Below are 6,025 nucleotides of genomic sequence, written 5' to 3' on the forward strand. Positions count from 1 at the left end.
AGCGCTTTAAGCCTAGATTCTATTGGGGGTAAAGACACTTGTGCTTAGCCACTTGTATATTACTACATTGACATTACCCACACACCTATACACTTCAAGCGGTGGGTGCCTATCGTTATCACTTCATTCTTTATTCTTTCAATGAGATTTAAATAAAGGAAAGGCCATTCACACATTGTGACTGTTAGAGTTCCCACATCTTCTCTCTCTCTCTCTCTCTCTCTCTCTCTCTCTCTCTCTCTCTCTCTCTCTACCATAGCTCTTGCTTTTGCTTGTGTGCTTCCATTACATGCTCACTCCCTTAATTGGTATCATAGCCATTACACTGGCATTAAGGAGCTCTTTCCCTTTAGTTTGCTTCAACTTGAGATAAAGCTTCAACTTGAAGGTTCCATGGCAGTTTAGTCCTCTTCTTCCCAAGGTATGAATCTTGCTCCCGCTTCTTCCTCGGTTGCTCCCTCCACTCGAGGCTTGTTCCAAAGCTTGGATAACCCTGTTTGAGCCTCATTAATAAGTGCTCAAAAGTAATGATTACAACCAACAGCCACATCAACATACTCAGTGTGATTTGCACCATTTTTCCAGCTCCTATCCCTGGCACTACTATTGTAGGCATTGGTAGCTCCTATAGCATTTAACAAAGCTTTAGCACCTCTCTTGACATTGTTTGGGACCTATTTGAGCATCCTTTGCAAGTACATACCTCAACCATTGTCTATACATTCAAGACAGTTTGTTGTAATACAAATAAGGACAGCCATTATTTCATTATTTGAGCTTCATTGATGCTTATACACCTATGCATTGATGTTGGGATGCTTAGTACATGTCTTGAGATGCTTCTTGGATAGGTTTGAGCTTTATTTGCTCAATTTGAAGCAAGGTTCTTTATTATATATAGAGTGAACAACAAGTATTTCACTTAAAAGCCTTATGCATTTAAGGCCTATATGCTTCTCGGATACGACATATTAGCACATACTTGGCACTAATGTATGGGCTTGAGCATGTCTATGGTGACATTTGAGGCTCCATTTTGAGTCACATTGGATGCTTTCACACCTTGGTTTTATGCCAATTACTTCTGTCATTGCCATTACGAGCTTGAAGAATATATATTGGGTTTTATGCTTCTGGATGTATGCTCTATGGACCTTAGATTTATGAATATAATCACCATGATGTTTTGAGCTTTACTTGCTTATTTGGCATTTAACTTTTTGCTTTAGTGGGAGCTATTCAGCATTATGCATTAAGCCACATATTGCACTTTGGATGCACTACAAAGCATTTGGTTTATGCAATTGAGCTTGAGCTTATTACAATGAGACAGTGGAACTTATTATGACATGTACATGCTCTCTCAATATTTATTGGATGCAGTTACTCTATCATGGGCTGATTTGATCTCTTGGCTTAGACCTAGTACTTATGTCTGTCAGGGTGTTGTCAATGGTATTTATATGCTTTTGGGTTATGTATTGAGCTTTGCTCAGTGGGTTATGCATCTGGCAGTTCTTTTCATTCACCCTTGAGACCTACCATGTGAATGATGCCTATGTTTATTGCATGTATGGTTATTGACACACTGCAGTTGTGATAGTTTTCATTATTGATTATTCTTGGCTTATTTCTCCTTGGTTGCTCATAGTTAGCTGTTTGCATATTGCTGCAGTATATTACAACATTGTGTCGTTTCAATTTTATGCATTCTATTTGAGGCAGTTACTTGGACTTAATAGTTGCTTTCCTATAGTTTGTGGACTGCTCATTTCTTTGGCAATATCTCTTGTCTCCCGCTTGATTTAGCAGCGGTTTTTGGGCTAATTTGCTAAGTAGTATAGCAACTTATTTTGCCCTTCTATGCCCTTGCTTGGTCTCATTATGGCTAGTGGTTCTCACGAAAGTGCTATCTTCAATACAGAGAAACTGGATGGGACAAACTACAACTATTGGAAGACCTAGATATGACAGGTTTTAGTGCAAAAATTATAGGTTAAACCACTAAAAAAATAAGGATGCCAAACCCAAAAACATTGCAGTTGAGGATTGGGATAAACTAGATGAGCTATACAAGTCCACGATCATTTTATCACTCTCTAAGCAAGTTCACTACAATGTTGTAACTAAAAATCAAAACTACATATGAGCTTTGGATACAAATTAAGAATCTTTATGACAAGCAGAGTCTTGCATCTCAAATGTGTTGGTTGAAACAATTGATGGACCTTCAGATGAAGGAATGAACTTCTATGTCTGTACGCTCGAATGTGTTTCACTCCATCATTAGCCATTTAGCTTTGTAGGAGATTGAATTCAAGGATATCCTTTATCTCTGCTTGACACTCTACCTAAGTCATAGGAGACTTTCTGTATAGCTCTATGTGCTAAGAATGGACTGAAATTGTAGGATGTTAAGAGTGCCCTCTTGACAAAATAGGTGAACAAAAAGAATGTGGATGCTTCTTGTACATCAATCCATTGACTATGAGAGGCAGACAGGATGGAAATGGCCATAGTAGAGACTCTAACAGGTCTCAATCTTAGACACATGGATAGTTTAAGTCCCGTGGTGGTCGTAAGTTTGGTCTTACTTGTCATTATTATGGGAAAGCAGGTCATATTCTGCCATGGTGCCATAAAATGTGCAAAGACAAGTGCAAGGAAAAAAGAATGGGTAAAGTGCAAGAAAAGAATTATGATTGTAGCATTGTGCTAGCAAGTCTAACATTAAGATTGAGGAGATTAATTTGGTGCAGCCTAATATCTTTGATGATCTTATATTGGTAGTCTCTTCTTTGGATGCTTCACAACTTTGTTAGGATATACTAAGTGTTGGTTGATAGATTCTGGGCTTCGTTTCATGTAACCCCTCATAGAGAGTAATTTCACTCATATCGTAGTATGACTAGATTTGTCTGTTTCGGTAATGACCTAGCATTGGAGATCTTTGATATTGGGGATGTCCAACTACGTTTTGGTTTAAGTAGCATGTTCGCTCTTCATGATGTACATCATGTACTAGCTCTCACACAGAACCTTATCTCTATTGGTACATTGGATAATGCAAGTTATGTTGTCTCGTTTGGTGATTCCTCATGGAAGGTTTTCGTGTAATCTTGTTATTGCATGTGATGCTTAGTCTAGTATCTTCTATCCTTTGCTTGTATCTATGTCAGTTGACCATGTTTTAGCTATGGTTGTAGTTCCACATGTATCTCTTTCATCATCGCCTTGGGTACATATCTTTGAAAGGAATGAAAATTCTTATCAGTTTGTAGTATCTTCTACCCCTAGACTATAAGTGTTTTGAGTCTTGTGATCATTGTTTATATGGCAAGCAAACACATAGTATGCATACAAAGTTTGGCATGAAGTGTGTGGATGAGACTTTGGCTTTTATTTATTCAAATGTATGTGGTCCCATGCCCTATCATTCGCTAGGTGGTACAAAGTACTTTGTCACATTCATTGACGATTACTCACATAAGATTTGGGCTTACCCTATTAAGTAGAAATCGCATGTCTTGTTTACTTTTCAATGTTGACTTGCTCTTGTTGGGAACCAAATTGCGTATAGGTTGAAATGCCTAGGGTCAGATAATGGGGGTGAGTATGTCTTGAAATCTTTTGAGAAGTTTTGCGATAAGTGGGGTATTAAGCGTCAACTGATCACCCCTTACACCCTCCCAAAAATGGTATTGTTGAATGCATGAACCAAATGATTCAGGAGAGAATCCATAGTATGCTTAGCGAGGTAGGCTTACCATAGTACTATGGGACTGATACAATTACTAATATTGTATACTTGATTAACTGGTCCTCTTGCACTAGTATTGATTGCTAGGTTGTAGAGGAGATATGGACTAGGAAACCTCAATCATATAATCATTGTGTGTATCTCTTTTCGTTATGGGGATGCAGGTGAGATGGGTTATTGCCTATGGGATCCACAAGCTTGCAAGGTTATCTACAGCCATGATGTAGTTTTCCATGAGAAAAATATGCATGAGCAACATGAGCATGTGGTTGAGGTATGTAGGGTGATCTTTCAAAAGAAGCCTCCTACTCTCGTACAACCTTGCATATTCTTAGGATGTGTATCATGCACGATTGCTCTAAGGGGATCCTTTATCTGTCATCATAGAAGGAGTATATCCTCAAGGACTTATATCCAAAAAGTCCTTGAGCAGTTCCATATGCATGATGGAAGCCTATTGGTAGCTATTCTTTATATTTTCATATGCAAGTTAGTCAAGTTGATTGTCTACAATTTGATGAGCAAAAGGCCAAGATGGCCAAGATCCCTTATGCCTTCGCAGTGGGGACAGTTTGATGTATACTATGGTAGCCACTCATCCTGAAATAGCATTTGCAGTGGGAGTTGTGGCACGCTATATGACTACACTTAGTAGATAGCATTAGGATGCAGTAAAGGGTATCATGAGGTACCTGAGGGGCATAGTAGCTATGTACATATGTTATGATGGCCAAGATACAGAAGTCATGGGGTACATTGACTCTGATTATGGAGGACATGTAGGCAGTCAAAAGTCCATCCCTAGCTATGCCTTCACCTTTGCTGGAGGTGTTATTTCTTGGATGTCTAGGGTGCATGTGGGAGTTTTCGCTCGACTGCCAAGACCCACTGACTGCTTATTGTTTCAAGCGTTCCAAGCGAGCTCTAATGGCTACCTCTCACATAGCTGACGCGCCGTCGATCCTACGAGTGTAGTGAGCTTACCTTGATGCCGAAATGAGTTGCCTCCTCTCTCGCGCACTCTGGTAACTCCATGATCCTAGATGCTACCTCAAGCATCCTCAAGCCTCCTCCATCTCTAAGCTCCATCCACCATAGCCACGCGCGCAAGAGAAGGGAAGAGAAGAGAAGAGAAGAAGAGAAGAGGAGATGGTGAAGAGCTTCACCATCTTGATCCCTCACTCTCACATACACTCACTCCCTCACACTCTCACACTCCCTCTCTCAAGAGCACACACAAGCAAGAAGAGGAGAAGAAGAGAAGAAGAGAAGAGCTCTTGTTAGCCACACACCAAAGAATGAGCTTCCATTCACTTTTTGAACTTTATATATACAAATCCTAAAACCCCATGGGTGTCCATCCCTTTTTACATGACCGGCCATTGTGTCAAGGTCCATTTTTCTAATTCCCTCTTCTTGCTTCATGCTCTAAGCCTATATCCGTCTATTCTTTTACAAGTGGCACAGGAGGGAGCATGGTGCTCTTTTACAAGAGTTTTTAGAGTTTTTGAGACGCCTTTCATTTAAAATTACGCTTTTGGCCCCGGCTTAGCTTTAGAGGCTGCCTGCGTGTCTTTGCTCCTTTTCCATCTCCTTCCCGCTTTTTCATTCATTCTTCCGTCTTCTCGGCTTGGGGTTAACATTACCCCCCTCTAAGACGGGTGCCAGTCCCATGGCACTCTTGGCGACTGTTGGTGTTTAAGAGGCAGTTGGCGAAGTAGTCGTGTAAGGGCAGGGCCATATATAAACTCGAGTGCTCGTGGAAGCTTGGTAATAAGGTTTGTTGGAGAAGCCAAATGGATAGCAAGTGGTTGACATGGGCCTTCGAAGTCAGTGGTTGGTCGCCTTTGTGGTGCTTGGAAGGAAAGGGTGCAGTGCTCTACCTAAGGGGGGTGTCTACCTTATTGTGTAGTACATTGTGCTCGTGCTGGTGGAATGGGGAGTGGGGTGTAACCACAGGATAACCTGGGTAATATCCCATGCTTGGGGACCCCATTCGTGCAAAGGGAGGTGTAGTGCAAGTAGCTTAGGATGACAGGTCTAACCATAGGCGAGTGTTACCTCCCTAGGTATGTCCTACCCTTGATGGGCCCTAAGCGTGAAGTGGGGGAGCAAAAAGGGCTAGGGGGTTAGGGGCGGAGCCAGCCGATCGAAGCCACCGGGCACGCCTAACTTGAGGACCCCTAGGTGTAGTGATCGTGCTTTATGTGGTGCTAAGTGCTTCTGTAAGTGAGTTGTTTTATCCATTCCATGCGTAATGTTCTG

The sequence above is a fragment of the Lygodium microphyllum genome, chromosome 29 (assembly GCF_053477565.2).
Source record: "Lygodium microphyllum isolate KBCC chromosome 29, Lygodium_microphyllum_v1.1.10, whole genome shotgun sequence".
In the NCBI taxonomy this organism is placed as follows: domain Eukaryota; kingdom Viridiplantae; phylum Streptophyta; class Polypodiopsida; order Schizaeales; family Lygodiaceae; genus Lygodium; species Lygodium microphyllum.